This window comes from Balearica regulorum, chromosome 28 (genome assembly GCF_011004875.1).
Source record: "Balearica regulorum gibbericeps isolate bBalReg1 chromosome 28, bBalReg1.pri, whole genome shotgun sequence".
In the NCBI taxonomy this organism is placed as follows: Eukaryota; Metazoa; Chordata; class Aves; order Gruiformes; family Gruidae; genus Balearica; species Balearica regulorum.
Window position 1 is genome coordinate 48,304 of NC_046211.1, and position 19,425 is coordinate 67,728.

General features: G+C 49.1%; 1 long non-coding RNA gene across 1 annotated transcript in view; it reads right to left on the reverse strand.

Moving 5' to 3' along the window:
• Window positions 1–1,512: 1,512 nt before the first annotated feature.
• The window catches only part of LOC142598527 (uncharacterized), a 51,774-nt gene continuing 33,861 nt past the window's right edge, over window positions 1,513–19,425 (reverse strand). Inside the window, exons 4-7 of the long non-coding RNA XR_012832673.1 lie at window positions 17,578–17,751; window positions 6,126–6,308; window positions 5,239–5,333; window positions 1,513–4,047 (exon numbers count right to left, since the gene is read on the reverse strand). This is a non-coding gene — a long non-coding RNA (uncharacterized LOC142598527). The remainder of the gene's footprint in view (window positions 4,048–5,238; window positions 5,334–6,125; window positions 6,309–17,577; window positions 17,752–19,425) is intronic.

Here is a 19,425-nt window from a genome sequence, read left to right on the forward strand (position 1 = left end):
CACCCTGGGGAGGAGGGCAGCATTATGGCATTTGCAATGCCTCGCATACCTCGGCTGCCACAGGCACATCTCTCCTAGGATAAGGGAGTTTCCAGCTACACTAGATGCTCGTCTTGATGGGCTTCTTGCCTGAACCATTGGTAACGTGGCTTTATCTCCCTTCTGAATTTGAAATGTGGATAAAGCAAAGCTGGCAAGGTAATTATTCCTCACTGTCAAACATTGCTCTTGGTTTGCTGTCTGCAGGCAGCTGGAGAATGATGAATCCCTTTGTGTTTGCAGCAGTCTTGGATTTGCTCCAGGAAAAGGTACAAACAGGCAGGGAAGGTTTGCATTAACATGCCCCATTGGCATAGATTTCACTGTTACTGCATCTAAGCTGAAGAAAGGGGCTTATCTGAAGTGAAAGGGCAGCTAGGACCCAAGTGTGAAAACAGCTTGGTGCTGAAAATGCAAATCTTCAGCACAGAAAGCTGATGTCAAAGTCTCAGAAGACATCAGCAGGCACCCAAAAAATACCATACCCTGTTGAAACCCTGGTCCTTAATGACATTACTTTGACAGCTTTCTCTGCTATAGCAGGGTCACTGGGAGCTCTACATGTTACCACTGACCACCTCCTTCCTGGCATGCTGCCTGCAGCTCTTCACCTTCCATCCAAAGGTATGCTCGCCATACAAGGGTGAGAGCTGCCATCTGCTCATTCCCTTCCCTCCACTCTCTTTATATCTCTGACCCCTGATACCTGTTTCTGCTCTAGGCCCTACAGTAACACACAGGCCCAGAAAGGCTGAGGTTCGCAGGGCACTTCTGGAGTCCAACCTCCCTGCTGAAAGCAGTCAGCTGGAGCAACTGGAGCTGTTCTTGCTTCCCAGTATGTCATCAGTGCCACCACAGGGCACAGCCACCCATGGTGGAAGGTGCTGTGCCACAGGCTCGGGCATCGTCAAACTGTTTCTAGTGCCAGAGTGAAAGGATCTCCAGAGCATCTCACTACTGTTTGTGGTCTCCATCCCCCTGTTGATGGCCAGATGGCACAAGGGGATACAGCGCTCTTGGATGAAGAGACACGATGCACAACACAACTCCAGACAGCTGAGCTCTCAAAATTTTTAAACCATCACTAACTGTAAACAGCTCACAGAGTAGTGGCTGAGGCCAGTGTGAGCCAGTCCTCTCCCTTGCCTCCAATATAGATGTCAGCTTCAGGCAGAAACAAACGTGCACCCTCAACTCCAAAAGCAGCCCTGGGCCACCCACACAGATAGAGACACATTTTTTAGGCAGAAAAATCTCATCCGGTACATACCTCTTCCCATTCATCAACCACAGGATCGGGTTTATTGCTTAGTCCAGTCTTTTGGCAGCTCAGAACCTGTTTCTGTAGCAGGAAAGGCTTTTTCTTATTTTTTGCCTGTTAAAAAAATGTCTCTTTCCCCTTTCTGACTCTTGTCCAAATTCATTCAGTGGCCCTCTGCCTCTCTTTTGAATGACTCCATGGGAGTCCTTGAGTCTCAGCATTATTATACTTTATTTATACAGCACAATGAATGTACATGGCACTTTAACATACATCAAACAGCAAGGTCCATTTTCTGATAAGCGTACAGTTTGATTCAGAAAAACACTGTGTATAAAATGCAACACTCTCCTGGCCTGGATAAGCTGAACTGTACTGGTGAGGAGACTGAAGGCTCTTTGTATTTCCTCAACCCCTAAAATTGAAACTAACAGAAGAAATCCCTGTCTATAGACAAGCGTTTTATTTCAAACAGCCCTGGTGACAGCACCTCCTGAAGCTGTTCAGATTTACACTGATGTATCTCTCTTCTGCTTGTGCCAGGCACATCTTTCAGGTCCTGATGGGTACATTGCTCCTCACCACCAGCAGCTATTTAAGGGGCCCTGCTCCAAAGATTTTCACCAGCCAGACCACATCAGGTACCCAAACAGCAGCCACCGCCAGGAGAAGGCGGAAGAGCACAGGCAGAAAAAAAAAAATACAACCAGGAGAAAGGAGAGCTACTTCTCTTGGTGGAAACTGTTAAAAATCACCACCTTGGAAGGGCTGAGCACTCTGGGACAACTTCAGCAAAGCACCAAGCACCAAGCTGGCAAGTCCCTCAGAGGAAAATGGTGAAAGAGAGGCCAAAAGCAGTTCTCCAAGTGCCCAAGTGCTCTCTGCTGTATGCCCAGCAAAGCACAGTACATTAATTAGTGAATTGGATAATTCTGGAATCAGTCTAAGAATATTTATTGATGAAGGACAAATAATTAGTTGCCAGCACCTCACAAGGTTTCCAAAGATTGCTTCCTCTGGGCACAGCTACGTTTACCTAGGCAAACAGGGGTAAGTAAATGCAAGGCTCAGATAAACAAGAAAGAAATGCAGTGCCTAGAGGCATTTGTGCTTCCCCATAGGTGCACTAGATGAGCTTCATCCAAAGCCTTTTCCTCCCTCAAGCTGGTGAAAATCTCTCCCAGGGTTTCAGAAAACTTTAACACTAACCTGACCTCAGCATCGCTCTGAAAGCGCACGGTGCCAGGAATCAACTGGTGAGACTGCTGTGGCTTGTTTCTCCTTGACTATAACAAAAGCCACAGTGTCAGTGCGGTTTGCACTGTTGGCAAGATGTTAATGTCACACAGCATCACAGAGGTGACAATGTTACAGCAGCCCTGGGATTGCCTTGCAAGGAATCATGACAATTTTTCATTTCTGTGCTGAATACATTCTCAGAGGTTGAAATGATAAGCCTAAATCCATTTAATTTTTCTAAAACACTTTTGGGCTGGGGAGTTCTGTACTTTTCAAATCACAGGGTTCAAAGGAACCCCATCTGCCTAGCTATTTGAGATTTGTTTGTTTGTTTTTTTTACAAAGTGACCCAGTGTAGAAAGTTCAAAGATTCCCCTAGACACAGGGGATTCATACTGTTTAGGGAAACAGGCTATTAGCCAGGGCTGCAAAGCCACAGGGGTTTTTAATGTTTTTAAAGGGACATCATTGATTGATGACTGAGTGTTACCTATAGAGGAGCAATCCTCAGAGGCCATCAAGTACAGAAACGTTATTGTAAGGCTGTTGGCACGAGGCACACGTACACACCGCAGCGACCTGCCAGAGCAAGATGTTCCAAGCACAAGTGTTCCTTGGACACAACTCAGCCACTGCATTGTGAGCTTACCTGCATGCTTTAGGGCCTCAGGTCCCCTGGGTTGGGGTCGGTCCTGCACACCTCAACCCACGTGCACCAGGGCATTTTACAGGGCTCCTGATGGGGGCTGGCTCCCGCCTCTCTCAGAGGCGAATCCTGGAGACCTTGCCCCACTAAACACACCTCCAGTTAGGACACAAGAGCCCAGCTCAGTCACCTAGCTGTAACAGACACTCTCCCAGAAACAGACCTCTTCTAGAGAGTTTTAGTGCAGGAAATCAGAATATACACACCCTTAGGAACCAATTTGGTTGCTAAGGGACACTCATGCAAAGCTCAACCAGGAAAACCTAATGCAGGAGAGAAGCCCATGGCCTCTCTTCTCCCACCTCCTCCCATGCAGGCAGGGCATTGCTCACAGGTCAGCAACCCCCACACGGGAAAGATATACCCCGACCTTCTGCCCACCGATAGAGGGGACCACCAGGACAGCATTCTTACAGATAGGGAGTGCAATTCCAAATGAGAAGATCAGAGCAAACCTGGAACAGGTTTCCAGGGTCAGCTGCAGCCCAGGGATCACCAGACAAGTCCAGCTTGGTCCAAGAAGTCAGAGAAGGAAGATCAGCAAGATACATGTCCAGTCACAGGTATACCTGCAGCAGAGCTCAGGCACAAACCAAGGGCAAGTGCTCAAACCTCGCTGCAGCTCCTCAAGCAAAGGGCAGGAGCTCTTTCTCGCAGCTTATCTATTTTTCCCAGCAAGCTGATCCAAGGTTACACAGCTGTGTCATATTAGAGCTCGCCTTGAACCCAGGCAGCCAAGCCCCTGGGGTGGGGGTGTTGCAGAGGCTTCGGTGCAGTCAGGGCTCTGATGCTGCAGCTAGATCTGTATGTGAAAATAAAATTAGCGCATCACTACCACATGCAATTTCAAACCCACTTGGCAAACCAGCAGCCCCAATCTGACACGAAGCTCCTGCACTGTCCTGCCATGTACAGATCACAGCCAGGCAGGCAGTTTAGCCTGCCATCTGCATCATGCAGCCTACAGGGCTCCTTCTGACTTGTTTCCAATTAGAAATGCTTCGCACCTGCTGGACTGTGACACATATCCACACTGCAGTGCCCCTGCCTGCAAGGTATCCCCCATTTTGGAGACCAGCAGGAAACTTGGGTATTGATCCTTCAGAGCTGAAATGGTGACTCCAAAGAGGGCCACATGGTTGCTCTGCCTGCTCAAGTGCCAGGACAGATGCTGGCTACACCAAACAGCTCCAGGGGCACCCAGTGCTTCCGGGAGGACCCAGCTCTATCACATTACTTGGCCAGTGCTGTGCTGGGCAGTGGCCACTGAGGAACAGATCCAGCAAAAAGAGCCCAGATGGAGTCACAAGCATCCCTCCTCAATCTTCACAAGTCTCATGGGGACTTCCCAGTGAACGCATGTCCCTGCCACATCCACAGACAGGAACTAGCAGCTCTCCCTGGTAGTGGTGCAAAATGGGATGAGAGCTGATGGCAGCAAGTATCTGAACCTTAAACCCTCTGTTCATCTGGGTACCTGGACCTATGCCACCATTCAGAAGGCAAACTGCTTGGACTGCTTGGGGCTGAGACCAGAGTAGAGGTCCCTGTGTCACCACGGTGGCCGTGAATCGGTGCCATCTGCTGCTACGCGAACGTGGGACTGTGGTGCTCTCAGCGCTCCAGCAGACTGAGAGTTTGAACACATACTGCCAAATTAGTTACAGAAATGTAATCACATCTCTACACCAGAGAGACTGCTAACGGCTGACGAGTATGAGGAAGCCGAGGGCTGGAGGTGTACAGGAATGCAGATGGACTGGGACAGATCTTTAAAGCAGTTTGGTGTTAATAGTGGGGAGAACTCCCTATCTGATCCTTTTACTAGTGCTGGGCTTAATCTATCTAATGGAAGGGGGGTGGTTAGAGAAGTTCATCCTCAGCAATTGCCACTTCACATCTTGCCTCCGTTCTTGAGGAGGAGAAAGTATTTCATTATCTCTGTTATCAAGAAACATCTTCCTGCTGCTTTTAAAATGCAGATCAGGGATACCTATTACAATGCCTGGCTTTCCTCCGCTGAGACTGCCAAGTTAACTGCTTCCATGTGGGAGTGAGTCTGTGCCAGTGCTTGTATTCCTGTTATTCCTGGTAGAAATAAATAAATAAATAAATAATTCTCCCTTAACTTCTCCAGACAGATGACTGCTTCACAGAACTGTCTAAGCTGTCACTCTCAGCAAAGGCTTCCAAAAGAGACAATATCAAGTGGCTACATGCAGCCCCTGCCACATTTTTGAGGCCAAACAGCACTGTTTAGCCAGACCAGTCTGGGCTCTCCAGCCAGACAGGGATGCTCCCCATGGAAATCCTTTGTCCCTTCTACAGCCCGGGGCCTAAATTATGGTATGTTAGTGACATGTTGTGCTAGAAGGAAGCCTGCGCAGGAAAAAAGTTCACAGTGAGAACTGGAGCCTACATTGCATTTACGTCTTTCCCATGCAACCATCATGTGTATCTCCACTCCTTTAATTACACTGCACCATGACAGCAGGAGCTTGGGGGGGAGGGGGGGGTGTATGTTGGTGCATTACACAACATCCATTCAAGAAGCGCTTGACCTCAGCAAAAGAAAGAGTCATAAATAGTCAAATTGTATGTCTCGGTTCTCCTTGCATGATCTTTTGTTAATAGACTTTGCACCTTGGCATCTGTTTGCAATGCTCTTGGGGAATCTGATGAAAAGCAGGGAGGGGAGCAGATGAGTAGTGTCTGTTGACCCGAGGCTCTGGGCTATTAGGAAACAAGACAGTGTTTAACGCATTGGAGAAAAAAGCATGGGGGACGCTCTCTGCAGTAGGATCACTCCCAGGCACGCACGCACGCACATGCTCAGATGTTTTATAGGGCAGCAGAATCAGAATTCACTTTACAACTGACCTGGATTGCTAGTGCAATGAAGCCAAGGCCCCAGGCACTGCTCGGAGGGCATGGTAACCAGCGTGCTCTCAGGGAGATGTACGGTCATATCAGTCCCGTGTCCGCTCCAGCGTGTGATCTGAATAGGGTCAGACAGCAGGTTTGGTGGATTTTCCGCAGTTGGCCAAGTCCTTTAGAAAGCAGCTTCAGAAAAGAGAAAAGAAACACGATCCAAAAAGTGACTCAGGAGGAGGAATTAGTAACTCATTAGCTCTGGGGTTTAAGGAGAGAGTTTACTGGTCCTGTGAACCAGGGCAACATGCAGCTCATACTAATCCATCGTCTTTCAAGTGGCAAGGGAAAAAACTCTTTCTGGATGGATTGACTCCCATTGAAGGGTGGGAGCTGCACCACTGGGAAAGCAGAAAGAGAGTGTGCCCCACTTCAGAGGTTTGGTGGCAGCTGTGATTGACTGAGACACTCTGAGAGGAGGAATCAATCCTTGTCTTTTACAGTATCTCAAGCTCAGATGTACCATGGCAGAGCATGCTCCACCAGCTTGGAGCATGAATTTTGAAATAAACCCTTTTTTCATTTTGGATGGAGTTTGTTGTCGATGCTGTTGCAGTACACAAGTCCATGCTCTCCAGAAGTTCTGATGGACTCTGAAGCACGAGATTTGAGTCAACGAGGCAGGTTGTTGTGGTTATTACTCTGCTAGTGGGTGTTGGCAGAACACACTGTGTTCGGGACAGGCATAAATATCACCTGATGCCAGTGTAGTAACAGCCCAGTTGGGCTTCTGTTAGAAGTGCTGGGATACCACAGTAGATGCACTGTACACCTTCTGAAATCACTGCAGGCCAGGGAGGATACTCCAGACCATCTCAGCACCAAAAGCTTTAGTGTGAGGAGCTGAGCCCCCAGACATCAACGTTACTATGAACAAATCACACCCGAGGTCTATTCATAATATTGACAAGGGGTGGGCATCAGCTGCAGACTCCAGAGCCTTCCACTTAGTGAACTGCACAACTGAGCCAAGGCCTGAGACAGTGCAGAAGAAGGAGCATTGCATGAAACATAGGTGCAAAAGAAGACACGTCTGTCTAGTGTCTGGCACTGTGAGCAATGCTATCTCCTTCTAGCAGCTTGTCCAGAAGGTCTCCGGGAAGTCCTGTCCATACTGTACCTTGGGGATGTCTTGGATACCCTAGATTACTTTAGATGACTCTAAATGCCTTAGCTAATGAAACTCAGTCAGGCCTTGAATCCTCACCCCTCACCAGTGCACAAAAATCAGGTCATGCTGAACCAGATCTTGCATTTGTTGGGCTGAATCACTCTCCAGACTCCAGCAGCTGCACTGACTCTGTCTCTGTTGACTGCAGTAGGGTGTTCGGACATCCAGCACACACAGAGACAACCTCAGCTGGGTGAGTGAACATGGGTTTCCTCATCTGCAAACTGAATGTCTCTGCAGAGCTCCCAATTCTGAAGGAAATTTAAGGCATCTACATTTATGTTATCTATGCTTAGCAAGATGAATCCCTCCTCCAATGCAAAATGCAAGAGCCTTCACCGCTCTCCATGTATCTAATGTATGTTTCAACAAGCAGTCAGAGGAATAAAATGGGAATGAGTCATGAAGAAACTTCTTCCTGTAACAGTAACACATGAGCAGGGAGATGCACATTATTTAGCTTCGTTACTGGCATGGCAATCTCAAAAAAAAAAAAAAAAATCAGCCACCACACAAGCCAGCGTCAAAGGTATTTATGACCTTCACCCAGCAAAGGTTCATGGACGAACCGCTGCAGCATCCTCTGCTGGCTCAGCAGTAGGATGCTCCATGCTATGAAGCCCTCCTGACTCCACTCTTCTGCCCCAAAGCTGGTAGTTATTTCTTTCTGCAGAGATATCCTCTATGGTTGCTGAAAACAGCTCTCAGCTATTTGGGATTTGCTTACTGATATCTTTATCAGGCTTTCAATACATTCAGCCCTTCCAAGGTGCTGAGTGACTCACCTGTATTCCTGACCCTCAGTTACATCCATGCAGAAATTGTGCGTATTGTTTGGGATGTAACAAGTAATAGCTGCCTGTAGGCATTCACCTTTTGCTAAATGAGTGTCTAGACATGAAATCCCACAGATTACATAAAATAGTAAAACCATATAGAAAGAGCGTAAGGAAGATACATCTTCATGTTAAATCCAATCTAATTCTGTATTTGGTGATCTGCTTTAGTTTTGCAAGTTGCAGTGACTCAGTGTCTGCTAGCCCGATCTAGGCAGGTATCTGAGACAGTTCTCTGTTGTGGCACTGTGGGACTGCCTTTTCCAGTGCCCTGTTTTATCTGCATTTTAGTATATCAAAGATTTTTCATCCCTTTATACGGAGATGTTTGTTTTGCTGGCTGAATTCAACAGGAGGAGGGATGGAGGAGTTTGAACTACTGAGCTTTTACTTGACCCCAGTGTCTCTGAGCCCAGAAAGGGACTTCTCACAAGCTGGTATAGGCAATGTCTCTCTCAGTTTTTAGTTCACTCAGTCTGGCTGCTGCTAAAGTTGGACATCAGCTTTCAGTCCCAAATAGGAGAAGGAGTAGAGTTCTACCACTGAGTAGTTTTAGCAACAGTTTTAATGTTTGGTGTCTTTATCTGTCCAGTGGTTTCTTTACTGCACACAAACTTGCAAAGCTTTCCTTTGTAATGTTTTTATAGCCAGTCCAAAGGTCCCTGATGTGTTTGTAATGAGGCCCATGTACATATAATTTAGGATATGTTTAATATCTCTGCCTCTGTAATAAAAAATTTACTGGTTTGGTTGGTTTGGGGCTTTTTCTAAAATATCATAATTTTTGTTTTTTCCAGGCTGACCCAAGAATCCCATGTGGTTGAGTTAGACTGCTCCAGTAGGGATAGGGAGTAACTGATGTACCAGAGATGATGACCTTTGTTGGGCTGAGACTGCATGTCTCTCTTATTCTTTTTTTTTTTTTTTTTTTGCTTGAAGTCCTATCTGCATGTGGTTTGTTTGCATCCAGCCCAAGATGGATGGTGCACAGATTTAATGAGGTCACGTTTTCCCACCAGTGCCATTTGTAGCCATTTAATGTTCAGCTTTGAGTAGCAGATTGAGTTAAAGGCTATTTAAAAGTCTATGATGCAGACAAGCATTCTGCCCATTTTTTATTCTTTTACATATTTGTTAATAAGCATCTCCAGGGTAAAGGTGAAGCCCATGGTTCACTTCTTGCAGAAGAAGCCAATTTGGTACTCCTGGATTATGCTGTCACTGCTGAGATACTCTGAGATCCTGCTCCTGACATGCAGAGCAAGTGCATATCCAGCACAAGGGTAAAAACATCATCATGGCAGTGTTAATGCCATGAAAATTCAGGCAAACCTGTTGTTCTGCTGAAGTAGAAACATTTTACAAAGACATTGAGAATGGGATAAGCATCACTGAAGAAGGGCGATTCTTCCCTACACTGGTCATTGCGCACAGGGAAAGCCTGAGCTCAAGTTCCATCTTGCCAGATCTGAGATTAAAATTTCTGCTTGGTCTCTTGCACAGGATGCAATTCCCTGACTAAATGGAGATGTCAGGAGCTATTATGTACCTGTACTGGTAATTGCACAAAGAGAGATCTTCTAGCCAGGAGGCAGCTCCATTCGGATGAGTTTGGAGATGTCTGCATCTTCAGCATGTCAATCTGCATCAGCTGTTTTGTAACCTTAAGGGCTTTATGTGGCTACCCCGGAAAGCACCTAGGAAAATTAATGCCACGTAGGCCTGGGGGCACAGCCTATACATGTGCTGTGTTGTTCCCCCAAGCACTGGCAGTGGTGGACAACACACACCTGAAAATCTGCATGCTTCCCCAGGAGATTAGTACCCTTGCTGTTGAAACTGTGCCGTGGCATCAACCCTCTGATGCTTGCACCACGGGCCCTAGTCTCTCTGTTACTCATGTGTGCAGGCACAGTCCAGCCTCATGTACTGTTTCACCATAGCAAAAGCATTCCAGAAGTCAACAACTCCCAACCCATGCACAGCTCTCCACCTCAAAGCTAACAGCAGCTTTAGGTCTGTAGGCAATGCACCCAGCTCCACACCATAATGCCCAGTTGTACAATACTCGAGCCACACACACTCTTCGTCCTCCCCATGGCTCATGAAAAATTGCACCTACAAATGCCACACACACACCCGAACCACACAGCACGTGTGGAGAAGGTCAAATGCGGCAGCAAATGGTACAGTGACATGCTGCACCACTCTGAAAATCCTGACACCTGCAGTGCAGAGGCTGAAGTACAGCATCCAGCAAAACACACTGGCATCCAAGCCACGGGGCAGAGGCACTCTGCATACCCAGGACGTGGCACGTACACACAGTACGCACCTTCACACGTGCACTCTTCCTACAGGGCAGTCAGGACTGTGAAACCAGCTACTGCTATTCCCAGGAGTTTTTTGTTTAAAGGCACCATAAAGGAAGAGCTCTCTGCCGCATCTCTTTGGACTAACTGCCTTTGAAGCAATTGTACTCTAGGTTCCCTCTCGGCTACTGTCAGGTTATTCGTTTTCTCTGTCAAAACCTTTTTATTCACTGGGAATCTCAGCAGGGTTCTTCACTTGTTAATACTGCTGATTAAATTTCATAGTCTCTAACGTAAATATTCAAAGAGACTTTCTCTCTTCCCACCATTTAAATAGCACAGACCATGCATTTACATACATCTTGTACAGGAATGAATTGGACAGGCCTAAATCAGAGCTGCTTGCACAGGGCGCACACACAGCTGAGGACAGACATGATATCCGACATACATCTCCAAGCACGCTGGCAAGACCCCCAGACAGCCCTGCCTGGCACTACTGGGCTTCCCAACCCCACAGGCCCTGGTGACCTGCCTGCTTAGCTGCCCCTTCAGAAAGGATGCAGGAAGCCTTGCGTCTGTCTCCAGCACATCCTGGCTGAAGTCCAGTCCTCACAAACCTGTGCAGGGAGGAAGCAAAGAAGGAAGAAGGCGAGAAAACCCTTCTGTGCACGTTGTATTTCATTACAAATAGCAAACCACTGTGCTTCAAATGATGGCTGCATGGCAGGTGAGGGCAGCATGAATCAGGGTTTGGCACTTCTCCAGCCTTTAGCATCTAATTCCTTTGCTGGCTCCAGACTCAGTCTTGGTAGGGGAGACCTGGGAACCGATTACACCCTCTGGCCCAATAAGCTGTTCTATGGCTGAGATGGTGATTTCAGACTGGGGTCTCCTCCCTACCATCACCACCTCTTATCTTTCTCCATTTACTATTTCATTCATCTCACACCTGTAGTGCAAGGCTCTGGTGTGTCTTCCATGCCCTGAAAACCTCATGCCAGTGGTGGGAGAAGCCAGGGAAGGAGCCCTGTCCCAGCATTTGCATTGCAGGATTCATTTCTTGCAAGCTACAGCAATAATCCCTCTCCTGCTTATAGGAGAAAGCTCACACTCCTGGAAGGGCTTAACCTCTTGTGTTAACAGGAGTTGCTTAAGGAGAGCAGTTCTAAAGAGTGGCATAAATCTTTGATGAGGATTCATGAACACACTGAGCAATGCCCATCCAGCTGAGAGTTAAACGGGCAGCGAGGCTGCGGGAAGATTATTTCCTCAGCCCCATCCTACTTCATTGTTCAAAGTGTTGGGACAACAGAGCCGAGAAAGCAAGAGGGGTACTGAAGCGAGCCAGAGCCTGCGCCTCTTCTTGTTCTCTTCCAGCATCTCACAATTATCATTAGTTAATTATCACCTGATCCAGAGCTGTATGTTCTCTCCTCTCCTTCACCATCAAGTCTTTCTGCCTGCTTCCGGACAGAAGGCATGGCATTCTCTTCCCTGGAATATGAAAGACTAAAACCTGGTAAGTATCAATATCAGCTTCAACATCATCAGCCAAATACTGACATTGCTTAAACAAAGGGGAGCGCAGGCACAGCTGTCGCTCCTGCTGCTCAGGACAGCCACAGGGAGGTATGGTGAGATAGAGAAAAGCTGTTATTGATTCAGCTCCACATCGCAAAGCTCTTCCTCTTCCTGCATTAAGGGCTAATTTTAGGCTGCAATGATTTGATAATGTGGTAATGTTCATCATGCAAACCTATTTAACTTCCCATCCAAGGTGGACAGACACAGGGACCAAGGTAAGAGCGGAGCAGGGCAGGACTGGGTGTTGGGCAGCAGCAGGGTCAGCACACCTGGATGCCATCACAGCTTCATCTTGTGCCCTGCTGCTTCTCCGCTGCTGTCTCTCCCTCTCCCATCCTGTCCCCAGAAGCTCTGGCTTCCATCCTGCCACAAGCAGGAGATCTGGAGGTGGGTGATGACACCTCCAGAAGCACCAGCCCCTCTCCAGCAGTGTTGCCTGGTGCGAGCAAGGCCCCAAGGGGCCGTGCATCCTGGCAGAGGTTGCCCAGACCATGGGGTGAGCTGAAGTGCACTGGGGTGCTTCGCAGGTTTGTGGTCTTCAGTTTTCTTTGCACAGCAGCTAGGGCACGAGGTCAGTAATGAACCCAAGGCTTATCCTGAAACCAAGCTGGGATGTGAATCACAGAGTTGATTCCAGTGAATGTGGGTCTAATTAGAACAGCATGTGCAGGAGTCTGGAGCCAAGACAAGACTCTGCCCTGAGCTGTTCCCTGGACAGCTGTGGAAAAGCAGGGCAGTATTTCAGACATTGCTCAATGAGAGGATAGAGCAGCAGAGCAAGCCTATCCCAGGGAGCACGCCCTTCCTTACTCCAGAAAAGATTTCACCAGTAAGAAACACCACTCAGATCTGTGCGGAAACTTCCATGGTATGGGTGGCACAGGCCAGGCTAGCCATGATGTTCCAGCCCATAGTAGGAGCCTTGGATATCTGTTTATCTATATAAGGAGATGAACAGGTAGCATTTGGTCCCTCGTTCTTGCTGCCACAATGCAACTGCTGCAGAGCAAATGGCTGCAAGAGATGTCAGGATTGCAAGAGGAGCAATTGAGCGTACCCTCAGCAAGTTTGCCAATGACACCAAGCTGTGTGGTGCAGTCGACACGCTGGAGGGAAGGGAAGCCGTCCAGAGGAGCTTTGACAGGCTTGAGAAGCGGGCCTGTGTGAACCGCATGAAGTTCAACGAGGCCAAGCGCGAGGTCCCGCACATGGGTCAGGCAATCCCAAGCACAAGAAGGACTTGGGGCTGTTGGTGGACGAGAAGCTCAACATGACCCGGCAACGTGCCCTCGCAGCCCAGAAAGCCAACTGTGTACTGGGCTGCATCAAAAGCAGTGTGACCAGCAGGTCAAGGGAGGGGATTCTGCCCCTCTATTCTGCTCTGGTGAGACCCCCCTGCATCCAGCTCTGGGGTCCCCAGGACAAGAAGGACATGGAGCTGTTGGAGAGAGGCCAGAGGAGGCCACGAAGATGATCAGAGGGCTGAAGCATCTCTCCTATGAAGACAGGCTGAGAGAGCTGGGGTTGCTCAGCCTGGAGAAGGCTCCGGGGAGACCTTACAGCGGCCTTCCAGTACCTAAAGGGGCTACAGGAAAGCTGGAGAGGGACTGTTTATCAGGGAGTGTAGTGATAGGACAAGGGGGAATGGCCTGAAGCTCAAGAAGGGTAGATTTAGATTAGATATCAGGAATAAATTCTTCAATATGAGGGTGGTGAGGCACTGAAACAGGTTGCCCAAAGAAGCTGTGGATGCCCCCTCCCTGGAAGTGTTCAAGGCCGGGTTGGATGGGGGCTTCGGGCAACCTGCTCTAGTGGAGGGTGTCCCTGCCCGCAGCAGGGGGGTTGGAACTAGATGATCTTTAAGGTCTCTTCCAACCCAAACCATTCTATGATTCTATGATTCTATGAGCTGCACAGAGCAGGAGATTATCCTTGGCCTTTCCCTGGACACGCAGAAAAGATGCAATGCTTTATCACTGCAGGACAAATTGCAGTCCCTTCCACAGGGTCCTGAGAACAGCGGGGGAGGGCAATGCTCCCATCCCACCCCAGCATCACACCTTGGAGCCAGTGGCGCTGCAGTCACCCTCGTCTTTATGGCTTTGCCTGATGCTGCGGCTCTGATGCCAACTGAGCCACATTCTTATCAGACCCTGACTTACATGACGGTGCAGAGCCTTGATGCTGTCTGGTCTGAGCAGGGCGAGGCTGCTGGCGCAAGCCCAGCCACTGGCCCTGCACACATCCAGCAGAAATACTGCAGATTGCCTGCAGCCAGGCAGGGGGATTAGAGATGATGGAGGAGCAGGGGGAAGGGATGCAGCGAGCTCACAGCTACCTGGTGCAGCATCCCTCTTCTCGAACAGAAGCACCAGAAACGTGGGGGAAGCGTGTCCCTCTTTCACCCTGCCATGCTCACCCCAGCCCTGCTTCCCTCTCCACCACTGTCCTGGTCACTTCTAGCCCACCACCCCTCAAGGGGCACTCATAAGCCCATGCTTCTCCTTGCTCCATAGGACATGCCATGGTAGGCGGGGGGGGAAACAACTCACAGAATAGACAATTCTCTCAAAAGTCTGTGTGAGCTCATCTGATGTTTTGCACACCCAGAGGTCCAGAGCAGAGCTGCATAGTCATCTCCTGGGCTGGGCTGTGGCTGTTGAGCCTGCTTGACATGGGCTGCAGACGGGCAGCAGAGCAGGGCAGCTCTGCAACAGAAGGTGAGCCAGGAGCCAAGGGTGAGGACAAGGCAAGTGAGGGCAGCAGCCACACTAGCAAGGGGCACGCTCCCATAACAGCCCAAGCAAGAAGGGCAAAGCAAGCAGGCTAGGGTCAGGACTGGCTGGGTATGGGGCTAGACCCAGGCAAACCTGCCATGTAGCTCAGTCAAGGACTAAGGGCAAGGGCTTGAGCTTAAATGCAGGTCCAGCGGGTGCACAAGGGGAAAGCTACCTACCGAAAGTTTCTTGCAGCTTTTTCTCACAACTAAGCTATTTTCTGTGCAGTCAGACCCAGCACAGTATGGATGGCTCAACCTCAAAAAGGGGGCGAAGAGGTTGCCCAGTTCAGTGCCATGCAGACCTCAACCATGGGGAATGCCCAGGGTCTAGAGGTAAAAGTGGGGGATGCACGCAACAGATGTCTGGCTCCAGGCCTGGTCTCGGGGCTGTGGCAGCCCACGCCAAAGCGATTCAGTCGCTTGGATTGCTGTCCAGTCCAACGAGGCTGCGCAGTCCCTGCACTACCATGCTTCTCTCTGACAATTCTTACAGCTTCTGCCTGCTCATTTACTCCAATGCTAAGGATAATGGCCTTGCAAGCATCACCCCATCTTTTCAGAGCTTTTAAAAATTTGGCATGGAATATGGAACAAGGGAGAAACATGCAGAAAAACTGGAGAGAGGCAGGTTACACCAGCAGAGGTCCTTAATGATCTGGCTGCTATCTTGTTGACACTGGATTGGTGTAGAGCCTGCGTTCAGAAACCAGAGCAGTGTGAAGAGCAGCGCTATTCCTCCAGGGCTCTGTCCAGCTCAGCCTTCAGCAACCACAGACCTGAGCATCACACCCAGAGTCATGTTTCAAAAGCTCTCCCATTTTGGGGGTGAAGAGAGATTTGCTTTCATCATTGTACGGACAGCCTTATTCTCAGCACTGGCTGCCCCAAGACCAATAGCATTTACCTTTGAGCAGTAATCTGCTTGACTCTTGGCATCTGGAGGCATCGTTCCCAGCCAGGGCAAGGTGGAGAGGCAAAAAGTCTCTGTGCACTCAGGGCAAGCTGGGAAACCACGATTTGAGCAAACCTGGTTCACATGCAGCTATTGCAGGCAGCAGTGAGATGTTTGCGTGAGGAAGATTTCCAGAACTCTCCCTCCCATCGACTTTGGTGCATGAATCCCTGCTCAGGGACGTCCGCCAGCCGACACCATCCTGCTCTGTTCTCACTTTCCTGAGCTTTGTCCCCACACAGTTTCAGCTCATTGCACGTGGGTTTGCAGCCTGCAGACAGACCTCAGCCAGGCCTGGCGTTATTTTCAAGCTGAACCAGATTACGTTAACGATTTGTCTTTCAGGAAACAGTACCAAATGCTTCAAGTACATTCACTATTTAATCTTCTGTCACTAATGAGCCAGAGACACTAACTTTTACCGTGCTCTGTAATCCCTTCTCCTACAAGTGGTTCCATGGAACAGCTAAGTTTGCAATGCGATATGAGAACACTTAATTATAATTACTGATAGAGCATCATATGCTCCTAATTTGTGGAAATAACTTCAGAAACAAGCATCTTCTTCAGGGATGACACAAATCTGCTATTCCAGCTCTTTAAACATGGTACACGTTAGAATATGTTAAAGGACATAATTTGAGTCACACTTCCTTTAATAACTTCCCATTTTCAAATAGGGTCAGTAATTTTGGTTGCCTACCTCCAGCAAAGTGGGGTATAAGTTTGCAACTGTTGTGCACAAAGGATTGACTTGCAGCAGGTGGTGAGAACAGAGACAAACTCTCTGGAAACCCACCCCAGTATGTTGAAATTTGTGCCCCTTGTCAGAGGCCATTTGGAAATGCAGATCTGTGTGTCCAGACAAGCCCGGATAACATGCTCTCTTCTCTCATACACTCAGGCTCACTACTGTTTTTAATCTGATAGGGGAGAAGGGGGTTCACAGCAACAGTGGAAGAAGCAGACTAGAAGTGAACTGTGCATGACAGGGGCTCCTGCAGAGACAAAATTCTGGTTTTGAAGCAGTGGTGGCTCATAGGGATTAGTAAATGATGTGAAGAATTTAAAACCAGCCATCTCTGGTCTGCCTATCACCATTTCCAACAGCAGACAGCAAGGGAAGGCTGTAAGAACAGAGTAAGCATCCCTGGCATGCTTTCTCAACCCCCAGTGACCTGTGACTCAGGGATTTCCCAAGACCAAGATGGTATCTTCAGGTTTAATGGCCCTTGATGCATTTTTCACCCATTAATTTGTCCAGCTGCTTTTTGAATCCACGCAGATTGGTAGCATCCACAGTGTCCTCAACTAACCCCCATGCTAAGTAAAGTGTTTCCTTCTGGTTGTTTACAAAACCAGGAAAACGTTGGAAACCAAAGCTCCCATTTCTCCTTAGACACCCTGGAGCAGAGCCACAGTGCAGCTCTGGATTCCAGTTTAAAAGCAAAAGAGATGCACGAGTGATGGGAGCCAGCCCCTGGCTAAGCAGAGGCAACGCAAGGAACTGCTGCTGCTGCTTTAACAGCCAGAGAAATGCCAAGTGATTGCAGAAATACTCACCGTTGCCCCTATCCTCAGCTTTGGTCCCCTGCTGCTACAGAGTTCCCTCAGAGGTGAGATTGCCAAGGTCTCCAGCAATGCCACTCACACTGCATGTCCCAAGGTGTGCTGCCCTCTTGCACGGCTCATCCGCTTGCCTCCCTTCTCCGACCCACACGGAATTCCCTATATCCCACTCAGGTCTCGTTACTAGAGACTCACATGCATCCCTGGAGCTCTTGTTTTTTCTGCTGGCAATGGTCCAGACTCCTCTTCTGGCCATCCTAGGGCCCCAAGTTGATTGGCTCTCCAGTGATTTCACCCCATAGCAAGGCACGGTCAGGTCTGGCATGGCTCCGAGAGTCACTCCTCCTCCCATAAGAGGCTTGGCTGAGTCTGCAAGAGAGGATGTAACATAGCAGAGGACAGCAAGGTCGAGAAGGATTCATCCCCTTCCCTGGTATTTCCTATTGCACACTGTATCTTCCAGCTTTGCAACCTCCCTGGCTCTCTATTTATATCAAAGGAGTGTGCAGGCAGGGAGCAGCAAACAGACCTATTAGGGAGAACGAGGCTGCTATGAATAGTCCCATCAGTAATTAGCTGCAGAACTATTCGTTAAACAGGAAAGCATGTAAACAAGAACTGGAACTGGAAACAGTAGGGCTGAGGTACCCAAGCCATAGTCCATGCCCCACAAGGCCACGGGCTCTGAGCAATTTTAGAGTACTGCCAGGGAGCAAGAATAAGCCTTGTGACCCCAATGGATCCCAAGGGGAGCACGCAGTGAAAGCCAAGCAAGAAGAAACACAGTGCACAGAGCTTGAACATGTATCTCTGGCTAGATGTCAGATTAGGTCCACTTTCACCACCACCTCCATCCATTTCCATGGGCTGGAGAGCCATTTTTCTTACCAGTTTTTGACCCAATGCATCATTTCCAGCTAAAAAGCCAGCTGCCCTTCTGCATGACCCAGGAGTGTCTGACTCCACGTCCATACCTACAGCAGGCTGGTGGTTATAATTTGTGCCTGCAGATGACAAAAGTGGTCCCTTGACTGATGATTGGCAGGCAGTGGTCCCTATAAGCTGCTGTGCTGTCCCGAGCAAGGAGGGATATCTGAGCGTGGTGCATCCTATGCCCAGCATTTCCAGGACACATCCCATGCCCTGCAGCAGTGCTATCAGGATGGGACATGCAAGCAGTACCAGCTGGGACCAACAGTTTGCTCCTTGCCAGGGGCTGCCACCCCATCCTTGTTCCTACAGTCACTTTGTTCTCACACCTTGCTAGGTTGCCACACAGCCAAAAACCATGCCTACTTCCAGCCACAGAGTGTGTGACTGTCCACATGTGCTTCATCTGCTCAGCCTCAGGTTGCAGACATCTCCTTTTAGGTATCTACGAGAAGATGCCTACAACTGAGCAGGTGTCTCCAGTGAGGACAGTACAGACCCTGAGAAATGATTTGCTCTCCAGCCCCAGTAAGTCCTAGGGAAGTTCAGGGCTCATGTAGACACCTTTGCTATCCACGCTTACACACTGTTGTCCACACACAAGGGCTAAATCTATCCCACAGCTTTCGCAATAGCTGGGGAAGAGCAGGCTCCCCTCGTGCCTTTATCTCATCCTGAGGTGGTGCCTGAAAGAGAAGGGTATGTCACACCTTAACCCAGCATGGAGAGGCAGGAGCAATTGGAGGAGTTTTAAGATTGCTCTGAAGCTGAGAAGACCTGCCTGGGAGCAAAAGCAGCCCCATAAGCAGTGGCCCACCCCCAGCCTGTGTGTGCCAGCCCTAGCCAGCCAGTACACAAGAGCCTGGCTGTGCCTGGGGCACTGTGCTTGCTCTGCTGAGCTGTACGCATTTGCCTACCAGATTGGCAGCAGCACTGGGTTCCTGTGTGACTCAGTCTCCTCTCTGGAAGGGACATGGCCCCAGTCCCACATGGGCCATATGGCCCCAACCCAAAGACCTTGTGGTGCAATTAGCAGTCTCCCTTTTGTGCTCCCCAGCCAGCTCAGCTGCATAGCCTTCCCACATGTCCTCCCAACACGGGTACCAGCTCCGA